The sequence below is a fragment of the Nycticebus coucang genome, chromosome 1 (assembly GCF_027406575.1).
Source record: "Nycticebus coucang isolate mNycCou1 chromosome 1, mNycCou1.pri, whole genome shotgun sequence".
NCBI lineage: Eukaryota > Metazoa > Chordata > Mammalia > Primates > Lorisidae > Nycticebus > Nycticebus coucang.
Window position 1 is genome coordinate 95,847,068 of NC_069780.1, and position 19,236 is coordinate 95,866,303.

At 40.4% G+C, this 19,236-nt stretch overlaps 1 pseudogene; it reads right to left on the reverse strand.

Annotated features, from left to right (window-relative positions):
* Positions 1–14,888: 14,888 nt before the first annotated feature.
* Positions 14,889–15,415, reverse strand: LOC128590789 (high mobility group protein B2-like; annotated as a pseudogene).
* Positions 15,416–19,236: the final 3,821 nt, after the last annotated feature.

The following is a 19,236-nucleotide window of genomic DNA, read 5'->3' on the forward strand; positions in this document are numbered from 1 at the left end:
TCCCAGTAGTGTATTTTTGATACAGCTTCAATTGCCTGGGGAGTCCTCCTTATAAAATATGCACCCAGGCCGATTCCTTCAAGAGTTTTCCCTGCACTTTATTCAAGTATTTTTATAGTTTCATGTCTTAAGTTTAAATCTTTTATCCAGTGAGAGTCTATCTTAGTTAATGGTGAAAGGTGTAGGTCCAGTTTCAATCTTCTACAGGTTGCCAGCCAGTTCACCCAGCACCATTTGCTAAATAGGGAATCGTTTCCGCACTGAATGTTTTTAATTGGCTTGTTAGAGATCAAATAACAGTAAGTGGCTGGAATCATCTCTTGGTTCTCTATTCTGTTCCAGACATCTACTTCTCTGTTTTTGTGCCAGTACCATGCTGTTTTGATCACTATCGATTTATAGTACGGTCTCAGGTCTGGTAGCATGATTCCCCCTGCTGTGTTTTTATTGCTGAGTAATGTTTTGGCTATTTGAGGTTTTTTCTGATCCCATATAAAATGAAGTATTATTTTTTCAATATCTTTAAAATATGACAATGAAGCTTTAATAGGAATTGCATTAAAATTATATATTGCTTTGGGTAGTATAGACATTTTAATAATGTTGATTCTTCCCAGCCATGAATATGGTATGTTTTTCCATTTGTTAACATCTTCAGCTATTTCTTTTCTTAAAGTTTCATAGTTCTCTTTGTAGAGATCTTTCACATCCTTTGTTAGGTACACTCCCAAATATTTCATCTTCTTTGGCACTACTGTGAAAGGAATAGAGTCCTTGACTGTTTTTTCAGCTTGGTTATTGTGGGTATATATAAAGGCTACAGATTTACTGGTGTTGATTTTGTAGCCTGAGACATTGCTGTATTCCTTGATCACTTCTAAAAGTTTTGTAGTAGAATCCCTAGTGTTTTCCAGATATACAATCATGTCATCTGCGAAGAGTCAAAGTTTGATCTCTTCTGACCATATGTGGATACCCTTGATCGTCTTTTCTTCCCAAATTGTGATGGCTAAAACTTCCATTACAATGTTAAAGAGCAATGGAGACAATGGCCAACCTTGCCTGGTTCCAGATCTAAGTGGAAATGATTTCAATTTAACTCCATTCAATATGATATTGGCTGTGGGTTTGCTATAGATGGCCTCTGTTACTTTAAAAAATGTCCCTTCTATACCAATTTTCTTAAGTGTTCTGATCATGAAGAGATGCTGGATATTATCAAAAGCTTTTTCTGCATCAATTGAAAAAATCATATGGTCCTTATTTTTTAGTTTATGTGCTGAATTACATTCATAAATTTATACATATTGAACCAGCCTTGAGACCCTGGAATAAATCCCACTTGGTCATGGTGTATAATTTTTTTGATGTGTTGTTGGATTCTGTTTGTTAGGATCTTATTGAGTATTTTAGCATCAATATTCATTAGTGATATTGAACTATAATTTTCTTTTCTTGTTGGGTCATTTCCTGGTATGGGATCAAGGTGATGTTTGCTTCGTAGAATGTGCTGGGTAATATTCCTTCTTTTTCTATATTTTGGAAGAAGTTTAGTAATATAGGTACTACTTCTTCTTTAAAGGTTTGGTAGAATTCTGACATAAAGCCATCTGGTCCTGGGCTTTTCTTTTTAGGGAGATTTTGTATAGTTGATGCTATTTCAGAACTTGATATAGGCATGTTTAACATTTTCACTTTATTCTGGGTAAGTATTGGTAGGTAGCATACTTCTAGGTATTGGTCGATTTCTTTCAGATTTTCATATTTCTGAGAGCAGAGTTTCTTTACTATTAGTTAAAGATTTTTTGAATTTCTGAGGGGTCTGTTATTTCATTGTTACCATTTCTGATTTATGAAATTAGGGATTTTACTCTTTTTTTCCTGGTTAGGTTGGCCAAAGGTTTATCTATTTTATTGATCTTTTCAAAAAACCAATATTTGGATTTATTGATCTTTTGTATAATTCTTTTGTTTTCAATTTCATTTAATTCTGCTCTGATTTTGGTTATTTCTTTTCTTCTGCTGGGTTTGGGATTGGAGTGGTCTTCCTTCTCCAGTTGCTTGAGATGTCTCATTAAGTTATTAACTTCCTCTATTTCCATTTTCTTGAGGAAGGCTTGCAGTGCTATAAATTTCCCTCTTAGGACTCTCTTTGCAGTATCCCTGAGATTCTGGTAATTTGTGTCTTGATTGTTGTTTTGTTCCAAAAATTTGGTGATTTCCTTCTTAATCTTGTCTATAACACATCGATCCTTCAGCATAATGTTGTTTCACTTTCATGCTTTTGTACGGGTAGGCAGATTCCTATTGTTATTGAGTTCAACTTTTATTGCGTGATGGTCTGAGAAGATGCAAGGAATAATTTCTATTTTGTTAAATTTGCTGAGGTTAGATTTGTGGCCTAGGTTGTGGTCAATTTTGGAGTATGTTCCATGGGCTGATGAGAAGAATGTGTATTCAGTTTTGTTGGGATGAAATGTTCTGTAGATGTCTGTTAAGTCCAGATGTTGAATAGTTAAGTTTACATCTAAAATTTCTTTGCTTAGCTTCTTTATGGAGGATCTATCCAGCACTGCTAAAGGTGTGTTAAAATCTCCAACTACTATGGAAGTGGAGGAAATAGAGTTGCTCATGTCTGTTAGAGTTTCTCTTATAAATTGAGGTGCGTTCTGATTGGGTGCATAAATTTTAATAATTGAAATCTCATCATATTGAGTATTACCTTTAACAAATATGAAGTGTCCATCCTTATCCTTCCTTACTTCGGTTTGTTTAAAGCCTACTGTGTCTGCAAATTGAATTGCAATGCCTGCTTTTTTCTGCTTTCCATTTGCCTGGAGAATAGATGACCATCCCTTCACCTTGAGTCTAAATTTGTCTTTTAATGTAAGATGTGATTCTTGTATACAGCACATGTCTGGCTTGAGTTTTTGTATCCAGTCACCCAACCTGTGCCTCTTTATAGGACAATTTAAACCATTCACAGTAATTGAGAATATTGATAAGCCTTTCAAGAGTCCCGTGGACATTTTTAATCCTTTTGCAACTGTGGAAGTTGGAATTTGATCAAAGGTTTCTGGGTGGGTTGACTTTTCTTGTGGAGGATTACGATGGTCATTATGGAGGATAGGTCCGAGAATACCCTGGAGAGCTGGTTTAGTTATGGCAAATTTCTTCAACATGTGAATATCATTAAAGTATTAATTTTTCCATCATAAATGAAACTCAGTTTAGCTGGGTACAGGATCCTGGGTTGAAAGTTATTTTGTTTTAGGAGATTAAAAGTCGATGACCATCCTCTTCCAGCTTGAAAGGTTTCAGCAGAGAGATCTGCAGTTATTCTAATATTCTTGCCCTTGTAGGCGATGGTTTTCTTTTGACTGGCTGCTTTCAGAATTTTCTCCTTCATATTAACTTTTTTTTTTTTTTTATTGTTGGGGATTCATTGAGGGTACAATAAGCCAGGTTACACTGATTGCAATTGTTAGGTAAAGTCCCTCTTGCAATCATGTCTTGCCCCCATAAAGTGTGACACACACTAAGGCCCAACCCTCCTCCCTCTATCCCTCTTTCTGCTTCCCCCCCCCATAAACTTAATTGTCATTAATTGTCCTCATACCAAGATTGAGTACATAGGATTCATGCTTCTCCATTTTTGTGATGCTTTACTAAGAATAATGTCTTCCACTTCCATCCAGGTCAATACGAAGGATGTAAAGTCTCCATTTTTTTTAATAGCTGAATAGTATTCCATGGTATACATATACCACAGCTTGTTAATACATTCCTGGGTTGGTGGGCATTTAGGCTGTTTCCACATTTTGGCAATGGTAAATTGAGCTGCAATAAACAGTCTAGTACAAGTGTCCTTATGATAAAAGGATTTTTTTCCTTCTGGGTAGATGCCCAGTAATGGGATTGCAGGATCGAATGGGAGGTCTAGGTTGAGTGCTTTGAGGTTTCTCCATACTTCCTTCCAGAAAGGTTGTACTAGTTTGCAGCCCCACCAGCAGTGTAAAAGTGTTCCCTTCTCTCCACATCCACGCCAGCATCTGCAGTTTTGAGATTTTGTGATGTGGGCCATTCTCACTGGGGTTAGATGATATCTCAGGGTTGTTTTGATTTGCATTTCTCTAATATATAGATATGATGAACATTTTTTCATGTGTTTGATAGCCATTCGTCTGTCATCTTTAGAGAAAGTTCTATTCATGTCTCTTGCCCATTGATATATGGGATTGTTGGCTTTTTTCATGTGGATTAATTTGAGTTCTCTATAGATCCTGGTTATCAAGCTTTTGTCTGATTGAAAATATGCAAATATCCTTTCCCATTGTGTAGGTTGTCTCTTTGCTTTGCTTATTGTCTCCTTAGCTGTACAGAAGCTTTTCAGTTTAATGAAGTCCCATTTGTTTATTTTTGTTGTTGTTGCAATTGCCATGGCAGTCTTCTTCATGAAGTCTTCCCCCAGGCCAATATCTTCCAGTGTTTTTCCTATGCTTTCTTGGAGGATTTTTATTGTTTCATGCCTTAAATTTAAGTCCTTTATCCATCTTGAATCAATTTTTGTGAGTGGGGAAAGGTGTGGGTCCAGTTTCAGTCTTTTACATGTAGACATCCAGTTCTCCCAACACCATTTATTGAATAGGGAGTCTTTCCCCCAAGGTAAGTTCTTGTTTGGTTTATCAAAGATTAGGTGGTTGTAAGATGTTAGTTTCATTTCTTGGTGTTCAATTTGATTCCAAGTGTCTATGTCTCTGTTTTTGTGCCAGTACCATGCTGTCTTGACCACTATGGCTTTGTAGTACAGACTAAAAGATGGTATGCTGATGCCCCCAGCTTTATTTTTGTTACTAAGAACTGCCTTAGCTATACGGGGTTTTTCCGGTTCCATACAAAACGCAGAATCATTTTTTCCAAATCTTGAAAGTACGATGTAGGTACTTTGATAAGAATGGCATTGAATAGGTAGATAGCTTTGGGAAGTATAGACATTTTAACAATGTTGATCCTTCCCATCCATGAGCATGGTATGTTCTTCCATTTGTTAATATCCTCTGCTATTTCCTTTCTGAGGATTTCATAGTTTTCTTTATAGAGGTCCTTCACCTCCTTTGTTAGGTATATTCCTAGGTATTTCATTTTCTTTGAAACTATGCTGAAGGGAGTTGTGTCCTTAATTAGCTTCTCATCTTGATTGTTATTGGTGTATACAAAGGCTACTGACTTGTGGACATTGATTTTATATCCTGAAACATTGCTGTATTTTTTGATGATTTCTAGGAGTCTTGTGGTTGAGTCTTTGGGGTTCTCTAAGTATAAGATCATGTCGTCAGCAAAGAGGGAGAGTTTGACCTCCTCTGCTCCCATTTGGATTCCCTTTATTTCCTTGTCTTGCCTAATTGTATTGGCTAGAACTTCCAGCACTACGTTGAATAGTAAAGGTGACAGCGGACAACCTTGTCTGGTTCCAGTTCTAAGAGGAAAAGCTTTCAGTTTTACTCCATTCAGTAAAATATTGGCTGTGGGTTTGTCATAGATAGCTTCAATCAGTTTTAGAAATGTGCCACCTATGCCTATATTCTTCAGAGTTCTAATTAGAAAAGGATGCTGGATTTTATCAAATGCTTTTTCTGCATCTATTGAGAGGATCATGTGATCTTTATTTTTGCCTCTGTTAATATGGTGGATAACGTTTATAGACTTGCATATGTTAAACCAGCCTTGCATCCCTGGGATGAAGCCTACTTGATCATGATGAATGACTTTTTTGATGATAAGCTGTAATCTATTGGCTAGGATTTTGTTGAGAATTTTTGCGTCTATGTTCATGAGTGAGATTGGTCTGAAATTCTCCTTTTTGTTTGGGTCTTTTCCTGGTTTTGGTATCAGGGTGATGTTTGCTTCATAGAATGTGTTGGGGAAGATTCCTTCTTCCTCAGTTTTTTGGAATAATTTCTGCAGTACAGGAATAAGCTCTTCCTTGAAGGTTTGATAGAATTCTGGAGTAAAGCCATCTGGACCAGGGCATTTTTTGGTTGGAAGCTTTTTTATTGTTTCTTTGATCTCAGTGCTTGAAATTGGTCTGTTCAGAAGGTCTATTTCATCCTGGCTAAGTCTAGGGGGAGGGTGTGATTCCAAATATTGATCCATTTCCTTCACATTGTTAAATTTCTGGGCATAGAGTTTCTGGTAGTATTCAGAGATGATCTCTTGTATCTCTGTGGGATCAGTTGTTATTTCCCCTTTATCGTTTCTGATTGAGGTTATTAGGGATTTTACTTTTCTATTTCTTGTTAGTCTGGCCAATGGTTTATCTATTTTATTTATTTTTTCAAAAAACCAACTCCTTGTTTCATTAATTTTCTGAATGATTCTTTTGTTTTCAATTTCATTGATCTCTGATTTGATTTTGGATATTTCTTTTCTTCTACTGAGTTTAGGCTTAGATTGTTCTTCTTTTTCCAATTCCATAAGATCTCTTGTGAGATTGTTGATGTGCTCTCTTTCTGTTTTTTGAATGTAGGCATCTAAAGCGATGAATTTTCCCCTCAAAACTGCTTTTGCCTTATCCCACAGGTTTTGGTAGCTTGTGTCTTCATTGTTGTTATGCTCAAGGAAGTTAATGATTTCCTGTTTTATTTCTTCCTTCACCCATCTGTTATTCAACAGAAGATTGTTTAATTTCCATGCCTTTGGGTGGAGTTGAGCATTTTTGTTAGAGTTGAGTTCCACCTTTAGTGCCTTATGGTCTGAAAAGATACAAGGTAAAATTTCAATTCTTTTGATTCTGTTGATATTTGTTTTGTGTCCCAGGATATGATCAATTTTGGAGAATGTTCCATGGGGTGATGAGAAGAATGTATATTCTTTATCTTTGGGGTGGAGTGTTCTATATGCGTCTATCAAGCATAGTTGTTCTAGGGTCTCATTTAAATCTCTTACATCTTTGTTTAATTTCTGTTTAGAGGATCTGTCCAGCTCTGTAAGAGGTTTGTTAAAGTCCCCTGTTATGATGGTATTATCAGATATCATGTTGCTCAGACTGAGTAAGGTCTGCTTCAAGAATCTGGGAGCATTTAAATTGGGTGCATAAATATTTAGAATTGAAATGTCTTCTTGTTGTAGTTTTCCCTTGACCAATATAAAGTGACCATCTTTGTCTTTTTTGGCTTTAGTTGCTTTAAATCCACATGTATCTGAAAATAAGATTGCAACTCCTCTTTTCTTCTGAATTCCATTTGCCTGAAAAATTGTCTTCCAACCCTTGACTCGGAGCTTTAATGTGTCTTTTGAAGCCAGGTGTGTTTCTTGCAGACAGCAAATGGATGGCTTGTGTTTTTTAATCCAGTCAGCCAATCTATGTCTCTTCAGTTGGGAATTCAAGCCATTAACATTTATTGAGATAATTGATAAGTGTGGTAGTATTCTATTCGTCTTATTTTGTGAGAGTCCATTGCTTAGTTTTGTCTTTTGCATCAGTGTGGCGGTTAGGTTCTGTCCTTTGATTTCTGAGTTCTTACTTTGCTGCTGATCCATTATGGTGGTCAGTGTGCAGAACAGGTTGAAGTATTTCCTGTAGAGCTGGTCTTGTTGTGGCGAATTTCCTCAATGTTTGTATATCCGTAAATGATTTGATTTCTCCGTCAATTTTGAAGCTTAGCTTAGCAGGATACAGAATTCTGGGCTGGAAATTGTTCTGTTTAAGTATATTAAAGGTAGATGACCATTGTCTTCTTGCTTGGAAAGTTTCATTAGAGAAGTCTGCGGTAACTCTGATGGATTTGCCCCTGTAGGTCAACTGGCGCTTACTCCTGGCAGCTTGCAGAATCTTTTCTTTTGTCTTGACTTTGGACAGGTTCATCACAATGTGTCTTGGAGAAGCTCGGTTAGAGTTGAGGTGACCCGGGGTCCGATATCCCTCTGAAAGCAGTGTGTCAGACTCTTTGGTGATATTTGGGAAATTTTCTTTTATAATATTCTCTAGTATGGCTTCCATTCCTCTGGGGCATTCTTCTTCCCCTTCTGGAATTCCTATAACTCGTATGTTGGAACGCTTCATAAAGTCCCATAATTCTGACAGTGAACGTTCTGCTTTCTCTCTCTTCTTTTCTGCCTCTTTTACTGTCTGAGTTATCTCAAGAACTTTGTCTTCTACCTCTGAAATTCTTTCTTCTGCATGGTCTAACCTGTTGCTGATACTTTCCATTGCATCTTTAAGTTCCCTAATTGACTGTTTCAGTTCCTTCAGGTCTGCTATATCCTTTTTATTTTCTTCATATCGTTCATCTCTTATTTGATTCTGTTTTTGGATTTCCTTTTGGTTATTTTCCACTTTATTAGCAATTTCCTTCATTGTTTCCATCATTTCTTTCATTGTTTTCAAGATGTGTATTCTAAATTCCCTTTCTGTCATTGCTAACATTTCTATACTGGTGGAATCATCTGCAGTAGCTACCTCATGGTCCCTTGGTGGGGTTGTTCTAGACTGGTTCTTCATGTTGCCTGGAGTTTTCTGCTGATTCTTCCTCATGAGTGATTTCTTTTATCTGTTTCCTTGCCCTAATTTTCCTTTCACTTCCTCTTGCTCTTTAAGTTCTTGTGCCTGTGGACTAAGGGTTACAGGACAAGAAAGGTGAGAAGGTTGAAGAGCAAAAAAAGGGGATGAAAGAAAGGAGGACCGAGTGATAGGAAAAAAAGAAAGATAGAGAAAGGAGAGGGGGTGGGTATAAGGAATATTGACAAAAAGAAGAGAGGCACAGAAAGAGGGAGACAGGGCAATATAGGTGTACAGTAGGGTACTTTGACACAACCTTAAAAAACCCCACCTTCTGGGGGTGCCCAGTTGCGTGGTTCCCTTGAGGTCAGCAGCTCTTTGCTAACCTGATCAGACACAGTACCCCACCTCCACCAAGTAGAGAGGAAAGACAAAAATGCTATAAATCAAACCAAAAGAAGCAAACAGAAAACTTTACGGGGATAAAATTGGGTGAAAAACCAAATTATATCAGTAGAAACACTAGCAAAAATGAAGTTGAAGTTATTAAAAAAGGCAGCAATGGGAAATTATAATTAAACTAGGAAAATTGAGAAAGAAAAAGGGATCTGTGTGGAAAAGATTGAAATTAAAAAAACAAAAGAACATCAGCAACGTCAAAATAAAGAAAAAAAAAAACAACCAAACAAAAAAAAAAAAAGAAAAAAATACAGAACCAAAAACAAAGCAGTTTGTATATGTTATTGAATATTGTCAGGGCAACACGTGGTCTTCTAGGGTATGAGATATTAGTCACAGTTCTGATACGACTGGAGTCTGCTGATTTCTCAAACCCCAGCAGGTAGACACCCTAAATCTCTCTTCAGCCTACTTAAAAGGCACTTTGAACTTGTAAACTTGCTGAGCAGAAGCTTTCCCAGCTTTCTCGCTGGAATCGCTGCTGAAGTGGCTATCCACTTACTCAGTGTGCCAAAACCGGTCTCACTCTGCCCCTGAGGGTTAGGGCTGCAAGGCAGCTCAAACCCCACCCTTTGGCTACTTGGTTGCTGGGTTACCAGCTCTCACCCGTTTCTAGCTCTGCAACCCTGAGGGCGGAGCTTGCCGGGGCAGATCACTGACAATGGATCCGTGTGACCCACCGCCAAACACTATTAGCTCCGTCTGGCTCAGCGGCTCAGACTGGGGCCCTAGACAACGGCCAAAGTTCTCCGCACTCCCGCTCAGGCCTTCCCCAAGGCAGTTCAACTCAGTGCCAAGTCCAAGGACATCAAAATAGTTCACAGGTAAGGCCTTTCTGGTTTGCAGTCTCACTGCTACTGAACTTACAGTTGTGGGCGGGTTTAGACGGATTGAACACACGCGACCACTTGCCGGTTTTCCACTGTTTTAGTCCTTCTCTTGGGGTCCAGAAGTCTCTCGCTGACTCCCTGTATCTTCCTAGGAGTGATGATAGGCAGTTCCCACCAGCCAGAGATGCCTGGAGTCCTATCTCCCCAGACTCACGGTGCCCAGATGCAAGGAAGCTGTTACTCGGCTGCCATCTTGCTCCGCCTCCCTCTCCTTCATATTAACTTTAGTGAAATTGATTATGATGTGTCTGGGGGATGTCTTATTTGGGTTGAGTCATGCGGAGTTCTGAAACAGTCTACTATCTGAATTTCAGAATCTCTTGGCATGTCTGGAAAGTTCTCCTTCATAATCTCATGGAGAAGAGACTCTGTGCCTTGTGAAGCCACTTCGTCGCTTTCAGGGATCCCTATAAGATGAATATTGATTTTCTTTGAATTATCCCAGAGCTCTCTGAGAGAGTGATCTGTTTTTGCCCTCCATTTCTCTTCCTCTTTGAGCATTTGGGAGTGTTCAAAAGCTGTATTTTCAATGTCAGAAATCATCTCTTCTGCTTTCTCCATTCTGTTACTGAGGGATTCTACTGTGTTTCTCAGATCTTTGAGGGATGCAACTTCTTGTCTCAATGTGTCAAAATCTTTGGTCATTTGGTCTTTGAATTCATTGAATTCTTGAGATATCTTTTGGGTTACTGCTTGAAATTCTAATTCAATCTTATTTGCTATCCAGATTCTGAATTAGATGTCTGACATCTCAGCTATTTGTTTTTGCATGGGGTCTTGTGCTGTGTCTGCCCCATTGATCCTTTGGGAAGTTGATCTACTCTGACTATTCATATTGCCAGAGTTTTTCTGTTGATTTCGCCTCATGATTGTTTTTCACCATTGCCTCTGGCCGTCCTCAGAGTTGGGGAGGTGTCTCTCCAAGATTAGGCTCCAGTGGTATCACTGTATTGTTGCTGGATCTTTGTAGGGAGTGACCCTGTGTAGTTCCTCTGGGGCTGCCCTAGCCAGGGAGTTCTGGTTGTGGAAGCAGCTCTGGAGTGTGACACACCTGGATCCAGCCACAGGGCAGGAGGTGGTACGCTTGGTTCTGGGAGTGCCTAGTGCTCAGTGACTTTGGCACAGAGAGCCCAAGGCTCTAGCAGTCTGTGACCAGGAGAAGGGCTCTGCGCAGAGGCAGGGAGGGCTCTGGAGGGCATGCAGCTACCAGAGTCCCTGGCCAGACAAGCGGGCCAGTGTGGAGGCAAGGATGGTACAGGAGGTAGGATGCAGGGTTGCACACTCCCACAGTTCCTAGTCAGGGCATGCAGAGGACCGGCGGGCACGGGTCACAGGTCGGGTTCATGACACAGGTCTTATAGAGGTCTTGGCAGCACCAATTCCAGGAGTTTGAGGTTGCTATGAGTTGTGACGCCACAGCATTCTACCCAGGGCAACAGCCTGAGGCTCCAGTGTGCCAAAACTGGCCTCACTCTGCCCTGAGGGTTAAGGCTGTAAGGCAGCTTAGTCCCCACCTTTAGGCTGCTCAGTCACTAGGTTACTAGCTCCCTCCCTATTTGCTCTGAGATCCTAAGGGCGGAGCTTGCAGGGGCAGTTCTCTCACAATTGTTCCCTGCAGCCCACGGCCGAACACTATTAGCTCTGTCCGGCTCAGCGGCTCAGTCTGGGGCCCTAGACAATCCCCAAAGTTCTCTGCATTTCTGCTCAAGCTCTCCCCAAAGGCAGTTCAACTAAGTGCCAAGTCCAAAAACACCAAAACAGTTCACAGGTAAGGCCTTTCCGGTTTGCAATCTCACTGCTGCTTGTACTTACGGCTGCCAGCAGGATTAGGTCAATCAGACACATGCAACCACTTGCCAGTTTTCCACTGTTTTTGTCCTCCTCTTGGGGTCCAGAAGTCCCTTGCTGACTCCCTGTATCCTCAAAGGGATGATTATAGGCAGATCCCATCAGCCAGAGATGCCTGGAGTCTTATGTCCCCAGACACACAGTGCCCTGTTGCAGGGAGGCTGTTACTCAGCTGCCATCTTGGATTGTCATTCTTGGTTAACAGTTTTTCAAGGTGCTCTAGGTCCAAAGAAAAAGGATGCAATTCTGCTTTCCCCTTAATCAGAAACAATTTTAAATAGTATTGAAAAGAGTATTTAAAAGCAAATTAGGCCAGACTCAGCGGCTCCAGTCAGTAATCTGAGCACTCTGGGTGGCAGATGCAGGTGAATCAGTGAATCCATTGAGCTCAGGAGTTCAGACCAGCCTAAGCAAGAGTGAGACCCTGTCTCCAGTAAAAATTTAAAAAACTAGCAAAGCATGGTAGTGAGTGCTTGTAGTCCCAGCTACTCAGGAGGCTGAGGCAGGAGGATCGCTTGAGTCCAGGAGTTTGAGGTTGCTGTGAGCAAGGCTGAGGCTGTGGTACTCTACAGAACTTGACAGAGTGAGGCTCTGTCTCAAAAATAAATAAATAAGAGCAAATTAGGCAAACTGCAGGTTAGGTTATATACATAAGTGAAGGAAAGCAGTACTTTAAAGTTGAGCTTTGTGGGCAGACTGAGAAGGTTGTGTGATTTACTTAGCAGTCATGAGGCAAGAATGGAACCATTTAAATGAACACCAGCATAGGATGTAAGTCAAGCACAGGTCAATCTCACATATGGTCAAGTCAACAGACAGAAGCAGAATCACAGCACTTCCCTCAGTAACCCTAGCTTAGGGTTCCAACTAAACTTTAGAGAGGTGACAGGGACACTGGGTCACTCACTTTCTCACTGAACTCTAACACTCTGTCAATCAGGGGATGTTTTTCAATTTTTCTTTTCCTAAAGGCATGTCTGGATACTAGAACAGTGCCTGGCACATAGTTGGTGTTCAATACGTAAGACCCACCTACAGTTCCTCAATATACAAACTACTTGAGTCTGGGGGGACTTTGTCTCTAATTAAGAGACCTTTATCTTAAGCATCCTTTTCACTCACTCCTGGTCCTTTAGACAGAACCTAACTCTTTCAGCCAATTGTTAACTAAAGAATCTTTAAACCCACCTATCACCTGTAAACTCAAACTTTCAGATGTCCCACCATTTGTTGCCAAATCAATGTGTGTTTTCCACATATTGATTTATGGCTTTACCTGTAATCCCTGTTTCCCTAAAATGTATAAAACCAAACTGTCACCCCACCACTGGGAGTCCACATGTCACAGTTTCTGGGGTGTGGCTCCAGGTTGATTCTCAAATTTGGCTCAGAATACACCTCTTTAAATTATTCTACACAGCATGGCTCCTTGTCCGTTGATAAAATAAATGAATGATATGAACAGTTTGACATTCGCTTCTCACTGTCCCCAATCCAAGTCTCATAGTACATTCCCTGCCCTTGAGTAACAATCCCCACAACTTGGGGGGTCACTCTTTGGTAATATTCTAGAAAGGTGTAGGATAATTTCAGCTAACAAAGATGATGCCGATTACTGTAACGTTTTCCAGATAATATTTAGAAGTTCTAACTTGGTTTGATGTTAAATCTTAGCTCCTCCCCTCAGCTGAATCCTATAGGTGAAACAGTTCTACTAGTTGGGGTGGGGGAAGCTGGATGTCAGAGTGATGGGAATGTTTGCACTTCCTACTGGACCATCACCATCATGAGCAGGTGTCAAGCTTTCTGGATAGAGATTTGAAGCTGACAGCTCTTGCACAGATGCTTTTGTGAGGTCTTTGAAGTTTTCCTTGCAGTCCTCATCACTGGGTACTCCTGTGCCCTGAACCCCACCTCAGCTTCTGATCCTGGGATCCTCCAGCCTCTTTCTCAGGAGGAAAAATCCCTTAGGCAAGATTCATTGTTAGGTGGCATCAGTGTGATTGTCTCCAAGCCCTGCTGATGTAGAAGGGCATTTTCTTCAGGATACAGAATTCTTTTCCACCTAAGCCACATCAGCTGTCTCAGGTATGAGTGTGGTCCCAGTGCTCTGCGGTCCATAACCTACAAATTTTCCAAGATGTCCCTGAACACCTTCCCCAATAGCCTTGAGCAAAGGAGATGTGGTTCCTTACAGGAATCATGACTCTTAAAGTCATCTATACATGGAAACTGTCCTTGCAAATCCCTTTCCTAATCTTGTTCCACCTTTTTTTTTTTAAATACACATGCTTTTATTAGAAATGATAAAAAAGGAACAAAATGCAACATCCAAAAAACCCCAAAATTTGCTATTGAACCAAATTCCTATGAGTTTGCTTTGCTACCATAGATAAGTCAAGAAATCAAAGATACGCTTAAATATTTAGGAACATTCAACGTCAGAAGCCTTAAAATCTAACTGTATGTAGTAGCCTCTCAAAAAGCTACAACCTACATTTTTTTAGAAAGTATTTTCTCTACAAATAATTTTATCAGCTATACAAAAACCTGTACAGTTTTTATACTGAGCTAATAGTAAGCCTCACTTGAATTTGTAATAGACCAACAGTCCCCCAAAAGACCCGAGTCTGTCTCAGCCTGTGACCCAAGTCTGTCTCAGCCTGTCTCAGCCTTAGTCCCCTGCATGCCCCACTTTGGTTTAATTCCGAGAACAGGTTTCAGAACAAGGAAGTTCCTGAAAAATCTCTGAGAACCCCCTAGCCATGACCAAACAATGGAAATTTGCCAAAGCTGAGTTTCCCAAGCTGTCCCTGTGCCAACCGCCACATTGTAACCCCCTGAGCCAACCACCACACTGTAACCCCACCCCAAGCTAACTGCCACATTCCGCTTCTGTTCTTGCTAGCTTGCTTGCCATGCAGCACATAAAAGGTATAAAAATCAGCCTGCTCCTCACTTCGGGGCCACCTGCTGTTTGGTGCAGTGGTCCCCTGCACAGGTGTAATAAATCACCATCTGTTTTATACTTGAAGCGGGGTCTGAGTCCTTTCTTACAGAAGGCAATGGGTACAATAAATTCATATTCTTGGCAAAACAATTGCCTGAACATACACATGCACACATCATTACAGGACAGCCATCTATTCTTCATCATCTTCCTTCCTCCTCATCTTCTGGTTTGTTCTTGGAACCTATTGGCCCTTCTTCCCTGCTTCATCTTTGCCCTTGCTGTGAAATGCAACAATAGCCTCTTCATATTTCTCCTTTAGCTTAGCTTCTTTCTGTTTGTATGGCTGCTTAGCTTCTTTCTGTTTGTATGGCTGCTTATCTTTGGCTGACTGTTCAGACCACATTTCACCCAAATTCTTGGCAGTATCCCAATGCACAGGCCTGGATGTTCACTTTTGATCTTTGAGTAACGTTCTGAGCAAAACAAGAGAAAGGCAGACGGGGATGTTCTTTTTCTTTTCCTTTCTTCTCACTTTTGGGAGAAACAGTTTCTCACCTGCCTGACATAGTGAGCATTGTCATTTTTGGCCATATCTTCAAACTTGGACCTTTTCTTTGCAGACACAGTCTTCATCTCTCTGAATATTTCTTGGAGAACTTGGCAAAGTTGACAGAGGAGTCCAGGTGCTTCTTCTTGTGCTCCCTGTGGCATGAAGAAGGCATACAAGGACATCTTGCCAACCAGGTTGTTGTGGTCTCCTTTGCCCATGGTGGCACCACCGGGTCAACCTGCTGTGAGCTTTTCCCTCAGAGTCCCCACATGGTGGCTGGATCTGCTTGCCTGCAAAGCTGCCTCCCCAGAGCTCTGGCATGAACTGGCTCTATCTTCTGACTTTTGATTTTGGTGACGGGCCCCTGGGAAGGGACCCAGAAGTTTTGCAGCCAGTTGTGCACTAAACCTTCAAACTTGATACTGTAACGTGTATTAGTAAATTTCTTGATAGTCTGTGACCAATTTTACTTTGATTCTTGTTTGTGCTTGAGTATCTAGGTTGAAACATCAGGTTTAGCAGCCATCAGTAAGTACAGAGGGTGCCAAACAAATATTTACACATTCGTGTATGTGTGTGTCTGGGTGTGCATGTTTTACTTCAGGTTAATGTGAGGGTACTAACAACTACGTTACAGTATTTGCATCTGTTAGGTAGAGTCCCTGTTGTAGTTGGGTCCCACACCCAGTAGGCATGCCATGGGCCCTTAAATGGTGCTTGCTCAGTGAGAGCTCACCAATGCCTCTCCCTCCTCCCTTCTCCCCCCTCCTTTGTTCTCCTTCCTCTCAATTTGAATTAAATTGAGTTTTTCTCTGGTGTGGGCATGTATTAGATTGTCTACTGGCTTCATATTAGAATTGGGTACATTGGATACTTGCTTTTCCATTCTTGTGATACTTAACTAAGAAGAATGTGTTTTAATTCCACCCAGGTTGATACAAAAGATGTAAAGTCTCCATCTTTTTTATGGTTAAATAGTGTTCCATGGCACACATATACCACAGTTTATTAATCCATTCCTGGATTGATGGGCATTTAGGTTGTTTCCATATCCTGGAGATTGTAAATTTATCTGTGATAAACCATGTAGTGCAAATGGCCTTATGACAAAATGTGTATACATGTTTTAAGAAATGAAAAGAGGCCGGGCGTGGTGGCTCACGCCTGTAGTCCCAGCGCTGTCGGGGGCCAAGGTGGGTGGATTGTCTGAGCTCAGAGGTTCAAGACCAGTATGAGCAGCAGTGAGCCAGAGTAAGACCCTGTCTCTACTAACAACATCAAAACAGCCAGCACTGCCAGAGGAAGAAGAAAATCAACAAAAAAGGAGTACTTCAAACAAAGAAGAATGAATAAGCAAACTGAAATTAAAAAAAAAAAGGAGAAAGAAATGAAAAGAGTGCATTAAAATTGTAATAATATGGCTCAGTGCCTGTGGCTCAAGTGGCTAAGGCGCCAGCCACATACACCTGAGCTGGTGGATTCAAATCCAGCCTGGGCCCGCCAAACAACAATGACCGCTGCAACCAAAATATAGCTGGGCATTGTGGTGCCTGTAATCCCAGCAACTTGGGAGGTGGAGGCAGGAGAATCACTTGAGCCCAGGAGTTAGAGGTTGCTGTGATCTGTGATGCCACCACACTCTACCCAGGGTGAGAGCTTGGGGCTCTGTCTCAAAAAAAAAAAAATTGTAATAATATATACCGATAGGGTCTGTTATCTTGTAAGCAAATTGTATATTATATCTCTTGTAATTGCAGAAGTCAAACGTGACTTGAGTATTACAATTTTAATACACTTTTTTCCTTTCTTAAAATGTGTATACGTTTGCTTAATGCCCTCTGTATATATGTAAATAAACAGCTAGGATGATGGCAAATTGTTCAAACACCCAGGCCAATTCTGATTTATTCATGGCACCTGCCAGAGAGCACAAAAGCTGAGGAGATCCAAGTTCTGGGGCAAGAACACCTTCACTGATTACTGCTGCCTGCCAAGCGAACAGGAGCAGGCGATGTGACACTCCCTGTGCAGGGCAGAGGGTGCCAGGACAGCTGCTGTGTGCATCTCATCTTGTCTGGACCCGTGCAGGTGCTCAGTGAATACCTACTGGACACACGAACAAGGTAGTCAGATTAACCACATATGCAATATTCTTAAATGAAATTTATATACATGAGTAAACTATTTAATCCGCTATATATTGTTTGCTCTGCCATAGTATAAGTTCAATTATTATCAACTAATCTTCTTTATCTTTACAAGAGGATGTATAAATCCATAAGGCAATAAAATTCCTTGAGGCACTATTAAAGTGATAAAGTCAACTCAAATGACAATTATGACCATTTTAACATTCCTTTCAAAGAGACACCTAACGAGGCCTACCATTGGCTAAGTTGTTATACCAATATGATTTTAGCCAGGCTCGGTGGCTCATGCCTAGAATCCCAGAGGCCAAGGCAAGTGGATTGCTGACCTCAGGAGTTCAAGACCAGACTGAGAAAGACTAAGACCCCCCTCCGTCTCTACTAAAAATAGAAAAACTAGCTGTCATGGTAGCAGGCACCTATAGTTCCAGCTACTCGGGAGGCTGAGGCAGGAGGATCACTTGAGCCCAGGAATCTGAGGTTGCTGTGAGCTATGATGCCAGGGCACTGTATCCAGCGTGACAGACGAGACCGTCTAGAAATAAAAACAAAAACAAAAAAGAAATACGATTTTAAGTAAAGCTCCCCTGAGTTTTCAGAATATTTTAGTATGTTAACATAATATCATGTACGAAGGAAAATGATGGATAAACAGAGATACAAAATTGATAAGTCTGTGGCCCTAGGTACATAATTAATTGATAGTGCTTGATAATTATTCCTCTTCTATTTACTGGTATTAAATTAATAATGAGATTAATGGTCATGGAAAGTCATTGCTGGTAGATACCTGAAGATACCATTAAGAACACTCCACAAATGTAAATACAGTTACATTGCAAGAGATGAGGTAATGAGAAAGAAGCTCACTTTCAATAAATTTAATAAAAGCATTAACTAAATCAGTATTTCCAGAGAGGCAGCATTAGTATTCTATATAGTTTCTAATATAGAATAACACAGAAAAGGTTTCAAGAAGTGTCTACAAGGAAGGTGACGTCACAGGATGATTAAACATTTTAGACATTTATTTGAAGAATTTCTCTGCAGAACACCATAAATGTGGGAATTTAGAATCTGGATGTTTGGCTAATTTATTTTTTGTTTTTGAGTATTTAATTTCATGAAGATTTACCTCATCACAGAGTATTTCAGATATATAGTTGTCACAGTAGAACCTCCATTGGTGATCACCTCCTACACTGCCCACCTCCTCATGTTGACCCATTTTCATAGATGGGACATGCCCCACATGTACGTATCAATATCAATACAGTGGGCCTAGTTCCTTATGGTGACCACCTTTGTGTGTTTGTTACAGCCCCTGTGGGTGGTCACCTCACCCTGCAGAGGTTTTGTTGTATGGAGATTGACAATGGACTTAATTAGAGGACACTAAACAGTGAAAAAGGAGAGAAGTATGCAGCAGAGATGCAAATTTATTGGTTACAGATGATGATAAACAAATGTCAAACACTTTACAATGATTTACAAACACTTTATCAATGATTTATCAATGTTTTCCAAACAACTAGTTTGGAAAACAGGATCTCAGGACCCATGCAATAACAATTGTTTCATTTCAAGCAAAGTTATTTCAGCTCCCTTGAGTCCTGATATATATCAGAGAGAGAGAGAGTTAAACTACAATCCCATTATTAGGCATCTACCCAGAAGAAAAAAATCATTTCTTCATAAGGACATTTGCACTAGACTGTTTATCAAAATTCACAATTGCCAAGATGTGGAAGCAACCTACATGCTCATCAACCCAGGAATGAGTTAACAAACTATACTATATGTGCACCATGGAATACTATTCAGCCATAAAAAAGATGGGTGACTTTTCATCTTTTGTATTAAGCTGGGTAGAGTGGAAACACATTCTTCTT